Source organism: Ambystoma mexicanum, chromosome 4q, assembly GCF_040938575.1.
Source record: "Ambystoma mexicanum isolate Mex_15411 chromosome 4q, UKY_AmexF1_1, whole genome shotgun sequence".
Taxonomy (NCBI): domain Eukaryota; kingdom Metazoa; phylum Chordata; class Amphibia; order Caudata; family Ambystomatidae; genus Ambystoma; species Ambystoma mexicanum.
Window position 1 is genome coordinate 685,511,074 of NC_090928.1, and position 20,606 is coordinate 685,531,679.

The window sequence follows — 20,606 nt, forward strand, 5'->3', positions numbered from 1 at the left end:
ATCCCTAGTTATACAAAGTCAACCTGAACCAAAATGTCAATGTGTGACAGGCAATCGAGAAGGCTCAGTGGACTTCACTCAGTACCATCAGATGGACATACAAATTCCGTCCTGACTCAGGGTTACATAAAGAACCAAGAACTAACCCCAGTGGTCGTGAAACATGGGGTTAGATAAGGCAACCTATACCTTACGGATTAGGTTGCACCGCAAAAGGGAAAAGCCACCTACTCTGCACATTTTAAGAATGATCTCTATACTTTGCCCACTCCCCTCAGATGTTCAGCACATGGTTTAATCTCTAGCCCTTAATTTCTGCTCTTCTCCATCGCCTTTTCTCGAATACTATTGGCTGCTTGTTTGCAGAGCACCCAAACTGAATCGCAGAGTGTTCATAGACTTGATATGATATGATATGGCATTTGTAACGCGCCTTTACACAAATGTTTCATGGCACGACTGTCGAAATAGAAAGTATATCGCGCCTCCTATTGTAATAAATATATTTAATATTGGCTTACGCCAAGCTGCTCGAAAGTCGTCTGTGAAAGAAATCTGTGTTGCAAGGTCCTGACCTTAAATCCATGTAGGCCGCCATTTTAGGTCAAACCGCCATTTTAGGATTCGTTGTGTAAAAGTCACCCTGTGAGCTAAAATGGTGGACGATGTCATTGCAGAATACAACATGGCCGTCTTGACCTCTGTACATAGCTAATGTGTAATCTGCCTGCAGGCCAGTTGTTGAGGTCATGAACTGAGACCTTGTCCTTCACTGACCTATGTGTAGAAGGATTACTTGTGCAATGAAAAAACGAATCCACGAGCATATGTTGAGACAATGTATTGAAATACTGAACAAAGTACATTTGTTTAACTACATTGTATTAATGTTTAAGAAGGCCTGCATGGAAAACTTTAGAATACACAGCTATTGCATACGCTTGTTGATACATGTATCAAAGACAAACCAGTTATATGCGGTTATTTGAGACTTGGCACGAACCCTAGATCGGTGGTATATTAAAAGGAATATTAACCCAAGGTGGGGCTGGGCATCGCGCCCACAAAATGTATAAAAAGCGAATGCATTCTAATGTACAGCGTCTCTCACTGAACACACTGAACCATGCTGGAGTTCGTTGTGTTGTACTGAGGGCCGATAGCTATCTGATTTTGATCTGTTTTTGTAATTGGATTCAGTATAGAATAAAAGTACTTTGTATGTTCCTTTGTAACCCGTGTTCGGTGTATTTCCTTTTGGGGTACTCAGCCTCGATATTCTTTTTCTGTTTGCACAGTTGGCGCCTGAATAGGGACCCTCAAGATTGATGCCGGATTGTTGAAGGTTGACACACGCTATCGGACCGGGATCGGACGGTGTGACATAAAGGGGCCCCTGGATGAGACACGACACCTCAGCAGTGCTGCAGGACCCGATCCCTGGACGATTAGCTTGTGGTCTGAGACGGCATCTTGACGAGGGTCCACTTATCGAGGCGGGCAGATTTGCCGAAATCACCATACACGAGGTGAGATTAGTTAGGTAAGATTCTTAGAAGTACCGATCGGTCCTCCTTAGATTTGGTCAGGTGAGTCGTGACCCGATTCTTAATTTAACCCTGACAATTTGAATTTTGGCACATTGTATCTGCAGACACAATTATTGACCAGGTAACACCAAGAGTTTGAGATATGCCTAGGATATTGTCTACCTGCTTTAGGGCATTATTCCGCAATGATAGACAATCGTTGGAATTTAGCCGTCCCGTACCACAGGAGGGGTCGCCGGCATGTACTATGTACTGTAAGTACGGCATTTGAAGTATAGTATTTAATTATATTTGGCACAGACAAACCAGACATGCCTCCGAAATTCAGTGGCCAATCAATGGTAGTTTTGAGATCCCTCGCATTGAATATTTGGAGTCAGTCTTGTTAAAGAAAAAGGCTAGACCTGCAGCATTTGATGTTTCGCAGCATTGGAAAAAAGAAGCGTTGCAACAACTTAAAGGTAGAGAGAAACATGCACGTCGTCATAAAACGAACGCTGAACAAGCATTGTTATATGACCAAAACAAACAGTCTGAGGCGACTAAAAATATGGATAGGGCTTTCTCACTTGGAATTCAGAAAATCTATCCTTCTAAAGATCTTCATATTTCGGATAGTTTATTGACAAAATATTAAATGAACGAAGGCCTGGTGCCTCTGCGCCACCTCCGTATGTTCCTCTTTCCACTGCTGTACCTCTTCCTGCTGTTATTCCTGCTCTTCCTACTCAACCTATTGTTCCTACTCCTCCGGTTTTTGTCCCTCCACCTGCTCCTATGCCTCTTTTTATCGCACCAGTTATAGTACCTCCATCAAATTTGCCTGCTCCCTCTCTTCCAAGTGGTCCTGAGCCGCTTGTAATCGATCGAGGTACGGGAACAAAAGTTGTCACTCGCAATACTGTACCGCCGGAGAAGAAACCTGAGTTAATTGCATGGGCTAAGCATTGTATGGAGAAGGATGATCAAGCTAGTGTTTTTGTCACACTTTGTAATACGGATAATTTTCCTGAGAAAAATGTTTTTATTGAAGGTTTAGGGATTCAGTTATGTATAATGTGGGGAAGATTACATAATGCGGATGTTCTGCAAGGATTGAGGGATCTAAATACTCTAGCACTTTCCAGAGACACTGTGGAGAAGGTAAATGAGCATGTCGAGAGGTTATTTGGGTATAGAAAGGAGTTAGAAAAGATACAGAATGAGGATGATGAAGAGGAGAATATGTATGTACAGAAACGGTTCCTTCCGTGTTGTAAACCGATATCGGAGGAAATGCAAATTTGTAAGAAAGACGCGATTAGATGGATTTCAGACATATCGATAACTCCAGTTGAGGTATATGACACATATAGTCAATATATGTTGGAAATGCAGAGGAAAGTGATACAGGTAATGGTAGAATACCTGCAGGATGAGTGTGTAAAGAGGAAAATTAGTTGTCCCACAGAGTTATTGAGCATTTATAAGAGAGCTTTTTCACTTGACACTTCTTTGACTGCTTTAGCGCTCGACTTGGCTCTGTTGCTTAGTAAGCGTTCGGAGTTGCCTACATCTCAGTTGCCTATGAGAGAGGTTCCTCCGACATTTGTCCCGAAGGTTGAGAGTGCGGCCGAGGCTGCACAGGGTATAGTCGCTGTGAACATTCCCACACATTATGTATCACAGTTTGTTCACGTCCCATTTTCACGGCAGGAAGTGAACATCATTAGACAGTCTATTCCTGACATTAGGAAAAATCTGACAGGGTTCTATAAAGAGATGGAATCTGTTTTGCAATCCTCAGTGTTCACCTTAGGTGACATTGATTTGTTGTTTCCTGTACTCCTGCCCATAGATTTATGGAAACAAGTTAGAACTATTGACGATGTACCCGGGTTGGGAGATACATGGGCGAATATAACTAGACTCGATGGGGAAAGGCCAGCTGGCAAAAGATTGCTAAATTAAAAACCATAATTCCCGAAAAGAGAATTATTTGGGACAAGCTTACGGCCTGTGTCCAAGGAAAGTCTGAAGGTGCTACCGAGTTCTTTAATCGGTTCGAACAGGTATTCTCAGATTTCAGTGGACAAGACTTAGGCACAGAGTCTGGGAAAAGATTATTTGTGGACAAATTTGTACGTGGATTACTGCCTGACATCCAGCCACAGATTATGTCTTCTGAGAGCTCTTGGCAGGCTAAATCACAAACAGACTACTGCACATGGCTCAGTACTATGAGAACCGTGTCAATAATGAACAAGATAGGATTGAAAAATGGAAAGGCGATTTAAAAACTAAAGTGCTATTGCAGCAAATTGTTAGGGGCCCCGGAGGGGGTAATTCTCAGGTTAGAGGTCATTATGTCCCGCAGGGAATGTGCCCTTGGGTCCTGTGAATATTAATCAGTGTGCTTATTATCGTCGAGAGGGTCATTGGCGAGCAAAATGCCCCTTCCTTCAACAAAGGTCGAATAATACATTTTGTAATATGGGTAGGCGATCCAGAGGTCGTCCGGGCGTAGGGGGCTCTGGAAGAGGTCAGTTTACACAGGACCCTCAACAACCTTTTTCGCAGGACAATCAGACTCTGAGTGCGGACACTAGGAATATATTTGATCATCCTTCCGCTGCATCTTTATCTGAAGAGCTTCCTTTTGATGATATTCTGTTTCGTTAGGATTGCCCGAAGCAGGGTTTGGAACCTACACCTATTCCCGTCAATCAGAAAGGTCCTTACGTTGAAATGGTGGTGGGAAATAGGAAACATCAGTTTTTGAAAGACACTGGAGCACAGAAGTGTTCCATTGATCATTCGCGTGTTCCAAACATTCCACTCTCAGGGCAAACCCATGTTTCTGTAGGGTTTTCCGGTACACCAGTTGTTTGTCCGATTTCTATACCGTTACCTATTTCTTTGGGTCCCTTTACGGACCAGTGACCTTTTCTGTTGACTCCGGATTGCGGAGAGAACTTGCTGGGGTTGAATTTGTTAAAAGAATTAAATGCAGTGATTTATTGTTCTTCTGATGGAGTGCGCTTGACGATTTCACCACAGCAATTTTCTGCCTCGCAATTTTTGACTAGACCTTTGCCTCCAGAATTCATTGATGTATCAGAGAGCTTGTGGGCTGTCGACGACAATGATGTTGGTGTTTTACAGATCGAGCCTGTTAAGATAGTTTTGAAACATGGAATTGAGCTGCCACGCATTCCACAGTATAAGATTTTGGTTGAGGGTGAGCAAGCTTTGAAATGTATTGTTTCCGATTTTGTGCATCGCGGTGAGATTGAAGAAATTTCAGGAAGTTTGTGTAATATTCCGATTTTACCCGTGTACAAGAAAGGCGATAATGTAATTCCATTCCGTTTTATAATTGATTTACGTGCCATTAATAAAGTTGTGGCACCACAATTTCCAATTGTGCCTGATGTAACGACGATCCTAACCATGATTCCAGCTACAGCTACTTACTTTAGTGTTGTGGACTTAAAGAATGTGTTCTTTAGTATTCCTATACCCAAGGATAGTAGATATTTGTTTGCGTTCACCTTAGGGGGACGCTCGTTTACATTTACTCGTGCACCTCAAGGGTACACAGGGAGTCCTAGTATTTATAGTAGGGCTTTGAAAGAACAACTTGATACCCTTGAATTGCCCTCTACCTGTACTTTGCTTCAGTACGTTGACGATTTGCTTCTAGCTGCTGACTCTGAGAGTGCCTGTAAGGAGGGCACTGTGTTATTACTTATTCATCTAGCTAAGCATAGTCCAAAGCTTCGCTTAAAAAATGTCAATATTGTTGTCAGGAGGTCGCCTATTTAGGCTATCTCCTGTCAAAGGAGGGAAGAAGATTGACACCTGAAAGAATAAAACACATTTCTGGCATGTCTGTCCCAAATACACAGAAGGAAGTTAGGGCCTTGATAGGTATGGCTTCTTACTGTAGGTTGTGGATCCCGAATTTCTCACTAGTGATCAAACCGATGGTGGCTTTGACAAAGAAGGGCATTTCTTCACCATTGCCATGGAACGCGGTACACCAGCAGTCATTTGACTTGCTTAAGACTGCATTATGCTCTGCACCAGTTTTGGGCACACCAAACTATGAAAAGGCCTTTGTATTGTTTGTGCATGAATGTGATGGATGTGCTTTGGCTGTATTAATGCAGGAACATGGAAGGAAGAATAGGCCGTGCGGTTACTATTCTTCCGCCCTTGAGCCTGTAGCATGCGCTTTGCCAAGATGTTTGCACGCTGTTGCTGCTGCTGCGCGTCTGTAAAACAGAGTGAGGGAATGGTCTTAGGACATGATCTAACCCTGATGGTGCCTCACTCTGCAGATGTTCTATTGAACCGAACTCAAACGCAACACCTCACTTCTGCACGGTTGACAAGATATGAATTGATCTTGTTTGCTCCTCACATTCAAATTAAGAGGTGTTGTGTCCTTAATCCGGCTGAACTCCTACCTTTTCCGCAAGATACTACTTGCGGCGATGAAGAGTCACATGATTGTTTGTATACGACCGAACAAGAAACAAGGGGCAGAATTGATTTGAAAGATACTCCTTTGGATAATCCGCAAGGAGAGCTGTTTTGTGACGGCTCCTGCTTTAAACTTCCGGATGGTACATCCACAGCTGCTTATGCAATCACTACATTGAGCACGGTTGTGGAAACTAAGAGAATTACGCATAATTCTGCGCAGGAGGCCGCAGAGATTATAGCATTGACCCGAGCTTGTGAACTCTTCGAAGGGCTTGCAGTAAATATATATACTTATAGTCAGTATGCCTTTGGGGTGGTTCACAACTTTGGGAGACTTTGGTCAGAAAGAGGGTTCCTAACTTCGCATGGCACCAAGATTCAACATGGCTCCCTAATAGTGCAACTACTCTCAGCGCTTGCGCTCCCTACTCAGTTAGCAGTTATGAAATGTGCAGCACATCGAAAGATTGTGGATGATATTGGAAAAGGGAATGCTTTTGCTGATCAGATAGCTATACAAACTGCCACAGATCTTTTCACGGAGATGTATGTTTCAAGGGAGACTGTAGATGCCTATGTAATGGATGAGGGTGTTGGGTCTGTACGGGATATCCAAGCTGAAGCCACGATGGAAGAGTCTAAGAGGTGGGCTGAAGGCTTGGGAAAACTTGATGATGATGGGTGTTGGGTGGACATGGTCGAAGGAAAATGGCTGTTACCTGACGCCTATGTCATGATGATGGTTGTAATGGCACATGGCCCTACACATGTTTGTGCCCAGCAGGTTACGAAAATGTTAGAAAAAGTTTGGGCAAATGACAAGATTTCGAAAATTGCCCAGCACTACGTCCAGAACTGCATGATTTGCCTACAACACAATGTGGGAAAGGGGACATCAACTCCAAGGGGAAGTTTTGGCCCACATTCTGTCCCCTTCGAAGTCATTCAACGATGCAACAATTTAAAGTATGTCCTTGTGGTCATTTGTGCCTTTAGTAAATGGATTGAGGCTTTCCCTGTTAAAGATGCTACAGCCATGACCACTGCGAAAACCATGTTAAAGGAGTACTTCCCCCGGTTCGGTTTGCCAAGAGTTATCTGGTCGGACAATGATCCACATTTTGTCGCCGCTGTAATCCTACAGATATGTACAGCGTTACAAATTGACTCCCCTCAGATGTTCTGCACATGGTTTAATCTCTATCCCTTACTTTCTGCTCTTCTCCATCGCCTTTTCTCGAATACTATTGGCTGCTTGTTTGCAGAGCACCCAAACTGAATCGCAGATTGTTCATAGACTTGATATGATATGATATGGCATTTGTAACGCTCCTTTACACAAGTGTTTCATGGCGCGACTGTCGAAATAGAAAGTATATCGTGCCTCCTATTGTAATAAATATATTTAATATTGGCTTACGCCAAGCTGCTCGAAAGTCGCCTGCGAAAGAAATCTGTGTTACAAGGTCCTGACCTTAAATCCATGTAGGCCGCCATTTTAGGTCAAACCGCCATTTTAGGATTCGTTGTGTAAAAGTCACCCTGTGAGCTAAAATGGTGGACGATGTCATTGCAGAATGCAACATGGCCGTCTTGACCTCTGTACATAGCTAATGTGTAATCTGCCTGCAGGCCAGTTGTTGAGGTCATGAACTGAGACCTTGTCCTTCACTGACCTATGTGTAGAAGGATTACTCGTGCAATGAAAAAACTAATCCACGAGCATATGTTGAGACAATGTATTCAAATACTGAACAGAGAACATCTGTTTAACTACATTGTATTAATGTTTAAGAAGGCCTGCATGGACAACTTTAGAATACACAGCTATTGCATACGCTTGTTGATACATGTATTAAAGGCAAACCAGTTATATGCGGCACGAACCCTAGATCAGTGATATATTAAAAGGAATATTAACCCGAAGTGGGGCTGGGCATCGCGCCCACAAAATATATAAAAAGCGAATGCATTCTAATGTACAGCGTCTCTCACTGAACACACTGAACCATGCTGGAGTTCGTTGTGTTGTACTGAGGGCCGATAGCTATCTGATTTTGCTCTGTTTTTGTAATTGGATTCAGTATAGAATAAAAGTACTTCGTATGTTCCTTTGTAACCCGTGTTCGGGGTATTTCCTTTTGAGGTACTCAGCCTCGATATTCTTCTGTTTGCACACGACGAGGCAAGGGAGGGGGCAGAAAGGGAGGACAGACAACGATCCTAATAGGTCAGGTGTCATTCAGATTGCGCAAGTGCATGGGCTGGTGGAAGGGAGCGTGTGCGGGGGGCAGGGGAAGGGACAGTGCAGTACATGGGAATAGAATAATAACAATAAGTAAAAGTAACGGCCAGCAGGTGGCAAGTGCAAAGGTAAGGCAGACATCAGGTGTCAAGTGCTGGTAGTGGCACTGTAGGGATGCAGAAAACAATCCCTAAGTGCGGGGGTTGCCAGGCAGGCAGTGCATGTGTGTGTGACTGGCGGGGGTGGGACCTGGGCCTGGGATCAGAGGGTGGCCAGGTAACCAGTGCAGATCCAGTTTTGGCCAGGAGGTCAGCAGGGGAGAGGGAGAGAAGGAGAAAAGGCAGAAGCAAAGAGAAAGGTTTTGAGGTGCTTCTGGAACCGGATATGGTTCTCCTCGAGTTTCAGGGAGGCAGGGAGGCTATACCAGAGGAAAGCTCCAGCCGAAGAAAGAGATCTACCACCAACTAATTGCTTGGAGAAGTGACTGACCCTGAGGGAGTTGGAGGCGGATGAACGAAGAGCTCGAGAAGGAAGATATTTAGGAAGAGAGAGCTGAAGTTATTGAGGCACCAGGCCCCAGAATGCCTTGTTGTCAATGCAGAGGGTTTTGAACTTGATCCTCGCAGCCTGGGTTTGATCCCTGGGCTTGAGACCAAAGACAAGTCTTGCAGTCCTTTCTGGATGAGTTGCAGAGGGCGGAGAGTAGAGGCAGGCAGATTTAGTAAGAGGCTGTTGCAGTAGTCCAGCCTAGGGAGAACCAGAGCTCTGGAGACAGTGAGCTTCTGGGGGAAGGAGAGGAAATGTAGAATTCCTCTGAGGAGGTGCAGCTGCTAGTGTGAATTCTTAGAGACGTCAGAGATGTGAAGAGAGAAGGAGAGTTTGGAGTCGAAGATGACCCCAAGGTTTTTAGCCTTGCAGGTTGGAGCAAGAGGAGGGCCAATAGAGGCCAGCCAAAGAGCGACAGGAAAGGAGGGAGCAGGTGTGCCAATGAGAAGAATCTAAGTCTTACTGGCATTAAGGCAGAGATTGTTGGCGGCACACCACTCCTGGATAGCGGCCAGACAGTCAGAGATGAGAGGAGGAGAAGTGCTGGCGGAAGTGAGCCTGAAAATGAGCTGAGTGTCATCCGCATAGCACTGAAAGTTGGGGCAGAGAGCAGCAATGCAGTGGCCAAGAAGTGCCAGGTATAGGATGAACAGTCAGGGAGAGAGGTTAGAACCCTGGGGAATACCACAGGTAGAGAAAAAGATAGCGGAGGGGAAGGACCCACGTTAGACCTGGCAGGGTCGGTCAGAGAGGAAAGAAGTCAGCCACGCCAGGGCCTGACCGGTGATACCCAGGTTATCACGGAGATTTTTGAGCGGGATGACATGGTTGACCGTGTCAAAGGCAGAAGAGAGATCAAGCAAGATGAGGATACAGGGGGTGTTAGAATCAAGGTTGCAGAGTAGGTCTTCATGGATGTTCAGGAGAGCAGTTTCTGTGCTTCTGGCAGTTCTGAAGCCAGACTGATGGCCATGAAGACAACCAACAGATTCAGTGTGGAGATTAAGCTGGGAGATGGCCAGTTTTTCTAGGAGTGTGCCCAGGAAGGGAGTGATGGAGATTGGGCGATAGTTAGCCGGGCAGGAGGGGTCGAGAGAGGGTTTCTTAAGAAGAGAGTGCACAAGGGAGTGGTTCAGGGGGATGGGAAGACTCCGGTGGCAAAGGAGTGGTTGCAGGAGTCGGCCAGAGCAGGAGCCATGTTTTACACACTACCCTCTTCTGCCAGTGAAGGCTGTTAGGAACCTGCTTCCATTTTCATTCCCACAGTCTGCATCGAGGCTCTGCCCTTGATGGTGATGGTTTTTGTCCATCTGAATGCACATGCATCTCTGCCACCCCTTCACACTATTTTCATACTGTTTCTTTTTTACTTGCTCCTCTGAATGACCATAGCATAAAGCTTGCATTCTCAACCCTGTTCACAACTGTGATGCTTTCTCAACCTGCCTCCTTCCTTTCATTTCTCCTCACTATAGCCACAACCTACAGCATTTTACCTTTGACTAGCTGTACCCCATCACTCACTCACACTCTCTTGCTCTCTTTCTCTCTCCTGCTGTGCCCTATTTCTTTCTGTCTCTCTCCCTTTCTCTTTTCCTAGTTCTCTGTGCTCCCTTTTTCTCAGGCACTCTCTCTGTGTCTCTCGCTCTTTCACTTTTTTCTCTCTCTCTCAGTTCCTCTCTCGCCCAGCGCTCTTTTTCTCTCTCTCTGTGTCTCTGAGAGAGACACAGAGAGAGAAAGAGAGTGCTCTCTCTCTCTCTCTCTCTCTAGCAAGTTTTAGCTCTATATGCACTCTCTCTCTGTGTCTTTATCACTCTCCTTCTGTCTCTCTCTCTTACTATCACTCAATGTATCTGTCACTATCATGGGAATAATGTGCGTTGTCAGGTGCGTGTTTGCTAGAGCTACCACAGCTTGCTGACAGCAGTGCGGCCACACACAAATCATAGATATTTTTCAGGGCATTTGTGGATACCAGCTGAGATATTGTATTAACATTGTAGAGTGTCTCTTTTTAATATTTTACAACGTTCATGTATAATGCTCCCATCCATAATATATTGTAGTCCTCAAAACAATGTCAAACTTGTCTTAATGAGCAATACCCATTGTCAAAACTTATAATAACTATATAAAATCATTTCTAGTAGAAGGTTATCATTCCAAGATGAATTGGTTGAAACCCTCCTAATGTACTCCTTTGAAATACCCCTCTTAGAAAGGAGAAGGGTCAAATAGCACCACTGAGGGTTCACTGGGCATTAATGGTCAGCACCTGCCACATAATCAACTCTCAAAGACCACATTGCTTCATTTCCTGGGAAATTGGCAGATGCTATTCTCTTTGGCCCTTAAACAGACTTGTGAATAGCTGCTAGTACTTGTACAAGCTTTATCACCTTTGCCGCAATCTATTCAGCCAGTAATGCCTCCAGTGAAGCCTGTGGCTCAGGTACAGCAAGGACCCGAGGACACCTTTTTGGCTGATGCATGCCCCAGCACCTGGTGCATGTTCCTTTAAAGATGCTTTTCAACAGATTAAGCAATTAATTGAAACATCACTAGTAGGTCGTGTGTCAGCAATATTAGCCAGGGCAGCAGTGGCTCTGGCTAAAACACCAAGATTGGCTCAGGATTTTCCTCTCTGCCACTGCTACCACTTTGATAAATAAAAGATGTTGGAAATATTCCCTGCTCATGTCCAGGCCTGCAAGGGTTTTCAGATGATTTTCCAAAATTCACAACCTCTGATGAAGTTGAACTGGGAAAATTCAACACTCCCACCTCTTCTGACCTTCCTATTTTGGTACATATTAGAACATGTACCAAAGTTAGACCTAGCCTATGACTAATTGTTTATATTGTACATACTTCACCTATGCCTCATCTGTAAGTTTTAACTACCTCTGTCTGTATATACTGTACATAACTTTACAAATGTATTAATGCAAACGCTATATATATTGTGCCTTGCAACCTATCCTAAGTGCCCTTTTACTCCCGGGTCTGGAGCACTATATAAATAAAATAAACAAACAAACAAACATGTTCTCTCCCAGGAATGGAAGGAGTCAGATGCAACATCTTCCCAAAATGTCTAACCTGCATGAGGAATCTTCAGGTGGACAATCTTTGGCCTAGTACGGCAGAGACAATGGTAGTACCGTGTGAGGATGCTTTCCGTCTGGACTCAAAGAATACGTGGAATTTCCAATGATTAATAAGTCTAAGCATCATCACATTTCGCTTCGATTGACAGATTTGGCAGACAGTGTCGAATGTACAAACCTCCTGGTGAAGATGAATAAACTGGCTCAGTTTTAATTTGAGATGCCTAAAACACTCTGGGCCTCATTACGACCCAGGCGGTAAGTTACCGCCTGGGCCGTGACTTTACCACCATGGCGTAAACTACGTTTACGCCATGGTGGTTGGCGGACTTACCGCCCCATTCCGAGGTCGGCGGGGCGGTAAGTCCCCAATCCCCATTTACCCTTCCCCATTCCCATTTTTGCCCCATAGGGCATAATGGGAGTGGGGAAGGCGTTAATTACGCCACCGTAAATTACGGTGGCGTAATTAACATCAAGTTCCCTTACCGCCATGGTTATTTACACCCGCTAGAAGCAGGTGTAAAATCCGCCATGGCGGAAAGGGAACTCGTGATTGGCGGTAAGGGGTCGGCGCAGCTAACGCTGGCGCTAACCCCTTACCGCCAGGGTCGTAATGAGGCCCTCTGAAATCTCTAGCCTTGGCATGGTGCACTAGCATTGGCCTTGTCAGAAAATGTGGCTTTTTTGCAGACCAGCAAGATCAATGGCCTGACACTTTATATGTGTAAGTTAGAGCTTTAAGAGAGTTTTACCATCACATACTTTCTACCATCATCTATCATTGTGCAAAGTGACAAATATTTGTTTGTATTGTGATGTGGTTTTACATTAAAACCTTACACAAACATTACAAAATATACCAAAATAAATGTAATACCAGATTTCATCGAAAGAATAGCAAAACCTTACTCAGATTAAGTGTATGTTACTCCTACTTTTAAATGGATTACAATAAATGTGCATGTCGTCAAATATATGTAATCAGTGACAAACAATCATTGATAACAAATGTCGGATTATCAGGAACTTTGGAACTTTCTACCTCATGTATATCATATAAAATAAATCTAATCAACGCAAATAACAAGGAAATGTTTCCACCCACCATTAGTCTTGACCATAAACCTTCACCAGCATGTACAAATGTAGAACCTGCAAATCCCTGAAAACCTGTTTTTATAAGAGTAAATGTATTTGGACAATATATAATGAGGTGCTTCAATGTTTCCTGTTTATCGGGGAAACAATAGATTCTGCAAGTTCTCTCTTCTTTTAATAGGCATTCTGGGACCCAGAAATTCTAAGGTTGGAGCTTAATTTAGCTTAAACCTCATATAGATAATTTGCGCTGTATTACAAGGAAAAGGTTTAATGGATCTCGGGACGACATCTCACTTTCTAAAGAAACGTGCATAATCCGGATAAAGTGAGTATGACTGAAATTGGTCATTGGTGAGCATCCAGTCAAATTGGTAACTTTTACTCTTGTTCTGTGAAGGGTTATGGGTTCATTCCCATTTGTCCAACCCAATTTCCAATAACAAATTCTCTAAAGCATGTGCACAGCACAGTCAACGATGGGACAGATTTGTCATTAAGAACATGGTTAACATCACAGAAAAGATTATTAGCTGGAGGACTAAGGATCATAGACAATGTTCACTTTTCCCATTGACCCAACATCTGTAGGGACATCAAACCCAATTCATGTCTAACAATACAGTTTGGCAGGGATGGCGCAAAGCCCAGGACTTGCTTCCAGACTTTCCCTTCAAGAGAATTGAGGAAAGGGCCCAGGTCAAAAATCAGAGGTAAAAACTATTTTTGTGGAATAACATTTTATCAGTGGTAGTAGAGAGTACTTACAGTGTCAGAAATACCTGGGCCTGCATTGGTTTAATCTTGGCTTGCAGAATTTCTGTCACCATACGTCAGTATGTCGACTCTCTCCAGTTTAGTTGACCCCGTGGACCAATAAACAGTTTTTGGAGCACGCTTCTTCAAGACGATTACAATATTTGATTTTTTTATGTTTATCCATGAGTTGTTTTGTTCTGCATAAAGTACAATGCATTCAAGTTCCTTTGTAGTTCAATCAGAGTGGGCTAAAAAAAAGAAAATCAGCAAATGCCTAACAGCGAAAGGGCATTAACTCTTATTTTACTGGAAGGCAATTTACCTCCGCCCACAAATTATCGATGTCTGCTATGTATAGGTTAAAAATCTTTGGGGCCAAGATACAACATTGCCTTAGGCCAGTGTAAGTAGTTATAACACAAGACAAGGCCCCCTGATTATTTAGTCTAACTTGGAGTGAAGTATTTTCATATAAGAGCATGATTAGCCTCAAGAGACCTTCAGGAAGCCCACCATTTTTCAGTTTCTGCCAAAGATTCTCCCTGTTTACTCTATCGAAAGCATTTGACATGTCCATACTAGCTATGTATATACTGTTTGCTGTATTGACTTGAGTCAGAGCATGAAGATGCATTAATAAAGTTCAATTTAATGAGGTAATGAGTCTCAGCAGAGTCCAGTTTGAAATTTGGGGATGAGATTTAACTTTTCAACTCAAAAATTTAACTGATTCAATAAAAGGGCAGCAAAAAGCTTACTTCATTCTTTAATGTGAATTTAGTAATTCAAACTTTTACACATGGACACATTTAAAAACAGCAGTTAACATAGCACTTAAAAACAAAAATATCATGATTCCATAACATTCAATGAGTACAAAACAGCCATCTTATAGTTATAAAACGACATAATAGTAAAAAGAGAAACATTCAAGTTTAAAAGCCGTATTAAAAAGGACGATGTGAGAGTAATGAAAATACATCAATATGGGTTAATCGAGGGTGGGAGAGAGGAATGAGCTATGCGCCAAATTGTTAAATAAGTGAGATAATCAAGTAAGCTTGTGGTGACCAGCTGCCCTAATAACCAGGGGTTTGGCGTAATAGATGGCATCCAAAATTGGTCAGACCCGTAATCACCAAATTTCTCATAGCTTTTAGAGTTAAAATTAATCAAGAGGGGAGACCACCAGGGGGCGCGGAGCATGTTGGACGCGTGAGGCTCGCGTTCTGCCAGCACCGCAGGGCCTAGTGTGCCATTCCAGTCCCCTGCCGGGAGTTTCGAGTGGAGCCGGACCGGGGCCCCGGAGGAGCATTGCCAGGAGGACGCCCGCAACGGAACTCATTGTGCACCTGGGACCCCGGAGACAGTTCACCCCACAGCGCCACCGGTCCCCGAGAGGACCGCAGCAGGGCCCATGAGCCGCCCATTGGGCTAGTGACAGGGGCCCTCCAACTCACCTCCTGAACACAGATGCCCGAACGGAAACCCGCGCATAGCAGGGCCTACTGAGGAGGAGCCCGGGCCTAGAGTGCAGACCCCGCGGGCGTGACGGACACACGGCGGGCCCCAGCAGGAACCAGGAAGAGGTGAGGAGATTGCGGGGGGAAGCCGTACAGAGAGGATATAGTGGTGAGGGCCTGCCCCCCTAACCCCCCTCGATCCCTCCAGGGCCATACCTGGGTGATCCGCTCTCATAGAAAGTGGGACAAGTCGACTTCACCCCCTGAAAGCCCTCAGGCCTCCCCCCGGACCTGGCAGCAGAGGCTCACCCTGAGAAATGGGCCACCATCCCCAAGTATTGGGACCCCCAAGGAGTCCCTGGCCAATGCCAGGGCCCCCATTCAGGAACACGGTATCCCGGAAACAAAGAGGGACCGGGGCCACTAAGTGGAACATTGGGACTGGGCCAGGAGTGTCCATATAGCGCCACCACGCCAAGGTGCATCAAAAAGGTAAAATTCTGGAGCAGACCCCAGCCACTAGTGCAATCATCTCTCTCCAACGCTTTCGCCGGTCGCACACAGCCCCGAGTGAGGTTCACAGAGCCACCATGCCCACAGGTAGCGACCCCCCCTCCGCAGCACTAACTAAGGACAATCTCAAGGACATTCTCCAGGAGATTAAAGCAATCTGCACAGATATATAAGCCCCACTAGTAGATCTCAGAGGGAGAGTGGATACCCTAGATGAAAAAATTAAGGAATGGAAAATAACCACCTCCAGACAGATTTGTTGGACATGAAGTAGGAGGCGAGGCTAACAGACATAGAAATAAGAGAGGAGGATATAATCCTGAAGATGGACAATTTAGAAAACAGGGAACGCCGAAATAATCTGGGTGTGACTCAGCAAAGAGGGGGGAGCAGCAGCCGATGTGGGAAGGAAAGTCCAAGGCCTCATAAACCAACTCTTCACATTAGAAGGGGGCAAGGACGTCCAGCTGGAAAGAGCACATCGAGGTGGAGGTGGTGGAGGGGGAGGCCCAAGGTCCATCGTTGTGCGTTTCCTCCGCTACAGAGAGAACATGGAGGTTCTGGAGAAGGCAAAAAGGCTCGAGAGCTTCATCTTTGAAGGAGATACAATCAGGATCTACCAAGACCTCTCAACCCTCACCTGCAGAAGAGAGCGTCGTCCGCTCACCCAGTGGCTCATTAGCCAGGACATAAGATATAGGTGGTCTTTCCCATTCGCCCTATCATTCGAACGTGCTGGCGTAGACTATAGAGTGATCAGCGGCAAAGAAGCCTCACAAGTGCTGCAGGTGCTCAAGGGAGACATCCCGGAGGAAGGAAATGAGGTGGGCATACAGGCACCACCGGAAACCAGCAGAGAACCAGAGGGCCCTTGGTCTACAAAGAAGAAGATAAAGGGCAGAAGAAAATTCAAGAAACCAAACACCCCCACGTTGGATACTGGAGAGGACTAGGTGGATAAAGACTCGCCAGCAGGGAACGCAAGGGCTCGAGTCAAGCAACCCCGGCCGGGGACGCAGAGCTCGCCAAGGGAACTGCGGTGGATGGACATGTATTCACCGTGGTGGCTTGCCCGTTGGCAGGCGTCGCAAATAGGGGTGGGTTGAGGCCGGTGGTAAGGAAGGGAGTTGGGGCTAGGGATTCTCGGGCTCAGTGCCGATCCAGCTTCATATGGGAACGGAGCAGCCCTTACAGGACCGGGAAGACGATGCACACAAGGCAAAGAACCAATGGCAGACAATGAAAGGAAGGGCCGGGTCGAGACACTCAGGATAGGCTCTCTTAACGTTAAGGGGCTAAACTCCCCAGCAAAGCTCTCCCTCCTGGGGAGGGAAATGAAGAACGCCAAAGTAGATGTCCTCTTTGTCCAAGAAACTAGAACGGTGAAGGGGGAGGAGAGGGCCATCCCGGGATCGCAGGTGGGCCAGACCTTCTGGGCATCCGGCCACACAAAGAGAGGCGGAGTCGGCATCATACTACATAGAAATCAAAGGCTCACTGAGGTAACCAGGTGGGGAAGGGAGGACGGGAGAGCCATGGTGGTGTCAGGTAATCTGCATAACTCCAGAGTCACCCTAGCAGTCTTATACTGCCCCAACGTGGGTCAGATCGAATTCATACAAGAAGCAATGGGAGAGGTGACGGCCAAAGCAGAAGGGCTTCTATTCCTGGGTGGAGATTTCAACATGTGGGCAGACCGGGAGCTGGATCATAGTGGAAAGGCCATTTTGCTAGGCAGCAGAGGGGGATGACCACAGGGGAAATTCCGGGACCTGATGTGGGATCACGGGTTGGTGGACATATGTAGGGAGCTACATCCGACCGGAAAGGGATACACCTTCTACTCTGCAGTCCATGGCATTAGGACGAGAATAGATTATCTCTTCACAGAGCACCAGAACATGAGCAGAGTAGAATCTTATGACATCCGCCCGGTCAGCTGGTCTGACCACGATCTGGTCTGGTCAGACCTTAGCATATCAGGCCTGAAACCCAGGGAATCCCTATGGAAATGTAACAACTTCCTACTTCGGGATGTGGTCTTTAAGGAAGAGATGGTAACGGCGATTAGAGAATATTTTTAACTGAATGACACTGGAGAGGTTATCCGAGAGACGGTATGGGAGGCGGCAAAGGCAACCTGGAGAGGCAGATTGATTAGTGAAGGGGATTCCAAAAAAAGGATTAGGACCCTCCTGGCTCACAGATTGTGGTCAGAGATAATAGCACTGGAGAGGTCGGAAGGGAAGGGGGAGGAGGAGAGGGACCTGGGCAGCGCAAGAGGGAAGAGGCAAGAACTGAGAGAACTGGAGATGGGCAAAATCGTAGCAGGCCTCCAACACCTGCATCAAAGATATTATGAAAAAGGCAATAAGGTCGACGCTATGCTGATGGCCAAACTCAGAGGCCAGCGGGCGGACAGATGGGTGGCAAGAATTGCAATCGGGTTAGAGGGGGAAAGATCTGACCTGGAAGGCATAGCAGAGAAATGTGCCGGTTTCTGTGAGGCCCTTTACGGGAGGGAAGGGGAGGCAGAGAAGGAAGCACTCGAGGCATACCTCAATGGGGTCACGCTCCCTGTCCTTGGAATCCCAGAAGCATCTGCCCTAGATGCCCCAATAACGGAGGAGGAGGTACTTAAAGCAATCGGGAATATAGCTGGGTAGGGCCCCAGGGGAGGATGGGTTCACCGCAGACTTTTACAAGGCCTTTGCGGGCCAACTGGCGGGGTTCCTGGCAGGCCTATTTACTAACATCATGACGACAGGGAGGGCACCCCCGTCCTTTGGCAAAGCATTAATTACGGTGATCCCAAAGGAGGGGAAGGATCCAGCAGACTGCTGGTCCTACAGACCAATCTCCCTCCTGAATGTGGATGCAAAACTATTCACCAGGATTATTGCCACAAGATTGGACGGCCATATGCCGGGACTAATCCACTCTGACCAGGTGGGCTTCATACAGGGGAGACAGGGGGCGGACACCCTCTGTAAATCTCTGCATGTCATGATGGAGGCAGCCCCGAAGGGGGATAACCTGGTCCTGGTGGCCATCGACGCGGAAAAGGCATTCGACCGGGTGGACTGGGGGTTTTTACATGGGGTTCTCGAGAAACTGGGTTTCGGAGTGGGGATCAGGCAAGCCATTAAGGCCCTATATGCAGACCCATCGGCTAGAGTCACGGTTAATGGGCGCCTGTCACGCATTTTTAGCCTCCAAAGAGGGACGAGGCAAGGCTGCCCCCTCTCCCCGCTCCTGTTTGCCATGACCATGGAGATACTTGCGGAATACCTCAGAGGTTCCCCGATGGTACGTGGTATTGACGTGGGAGACCGGACCTTTGAACTCGGCCTTTATGCAGATGATATTCTGCAACACCTGAGGGAACCCTCTAGATCAGTCCCAGCCGCCCTACAGGTTATAGAATGTTTTGGTCGCTTTTCAGGTTTCAGGGTAAATATAGGCAAGTCAATGATCTTCCTCTTTGCACCAGATACAGAAAGAAACCTGGTCGAACTGACTCCCCTGGGCCTCCAAATCTGCACTGAAGGGATAAAATACATCGTCATCCCAACATCGTCAGACCCACTGAGGACTTGAGCCAGGCAAACTACCCCCCACTGTTCGATAAATGATTCAGCGATATGGAGGGATGGGGGAAGGGGCAAATCTCGTGGATGGGAAGAATAAATGCCATAAAGATGAATCTCCTCCCCAGGGTGCTATATGTTTTCCAGATTCTCCCGTTGGAGGCCCCGGAAGCCCACCTCAGAGAAGCCAAAAAGCACATAATGAAATTCATATGGCAGGGCCAGAGATCTAGAATAGGATGTGAAACCCTCACCCTCTCCAAAGAAAGAGGGGGGGTCACCCACCCAGACCTGCGGACCTACCACAGAGTGGCCCAATTTAGGGCTCTGGCCCCTCACCTTAGAGAGGACCCCAACAAACAATGAGTCTACCTCGAAAACTTGCTCCTGAGCCCAGTCACCGTAAGCGAATGGTTATGGGTCCCAATGAAAAAGCTCCCAATAAGAATCAGAGATCACCCGATACTGGGAACAATGTGGAAAGTATTAGAAGGGAAGGGAAATGGGGAGAAGGTGACAACATGGCCTTCCCCACTGAGCCACATTTGGTCCACGCCAGTGTTATAAGAAATCCCAGGCCACAAACACTACCAGTCCTGGTTCGATGCTGGACTCTGCAGGGTTGGCCAGCTGGTGAGGGAGTCCTAATGAAACCGAAACTAAAGCCTTGTATACAAAGAAAACTCACCCCAGTTGAGAAAATCCTAGACACCCATGTAGAAATGAAAGGGCTCATCTCACTCCTCTATGGAGCTTTCTTGCCCCCCGGGAGGGAACAACCAAAAGCCTTAGAATAAAATGGGAGAGGGATCTGGGCTGTGGAATCGGGGACGGTCACTGGGGGTGACTCTGCAGCAGGTCATTTAAAACATCGATCTCTTGCCAATATAAGATGCATACCATCAAACTCCTACACAGGTGGCAGTATGACCCGATCACCCTTTCTAGGATGTTCCCGGATGTAGTCCCGTTGTGCTGGCACGGATGCGGGGAAAAAGCCAACTATTGGTACATGTGGTGGTCATGCAGGAAGGTCCAAGCCTACTGGTCAGAAGTGCTCAGCTGGCTTAGGGAGGCGGGAGAGGGGGTATTCCCACAAGACCCAATTTTGATAATATTTGGACTGCAGCAAAAAGATGAACACTGGGAAAAATTACCAGATCTCACACACTCCCTATTGTTGGCAGCCAGAGCAGCCCGGGCTAGAACGTGGAAGAGGACCGCCCTTCCCACAAGGAGAGAATGGGTGACAGTGG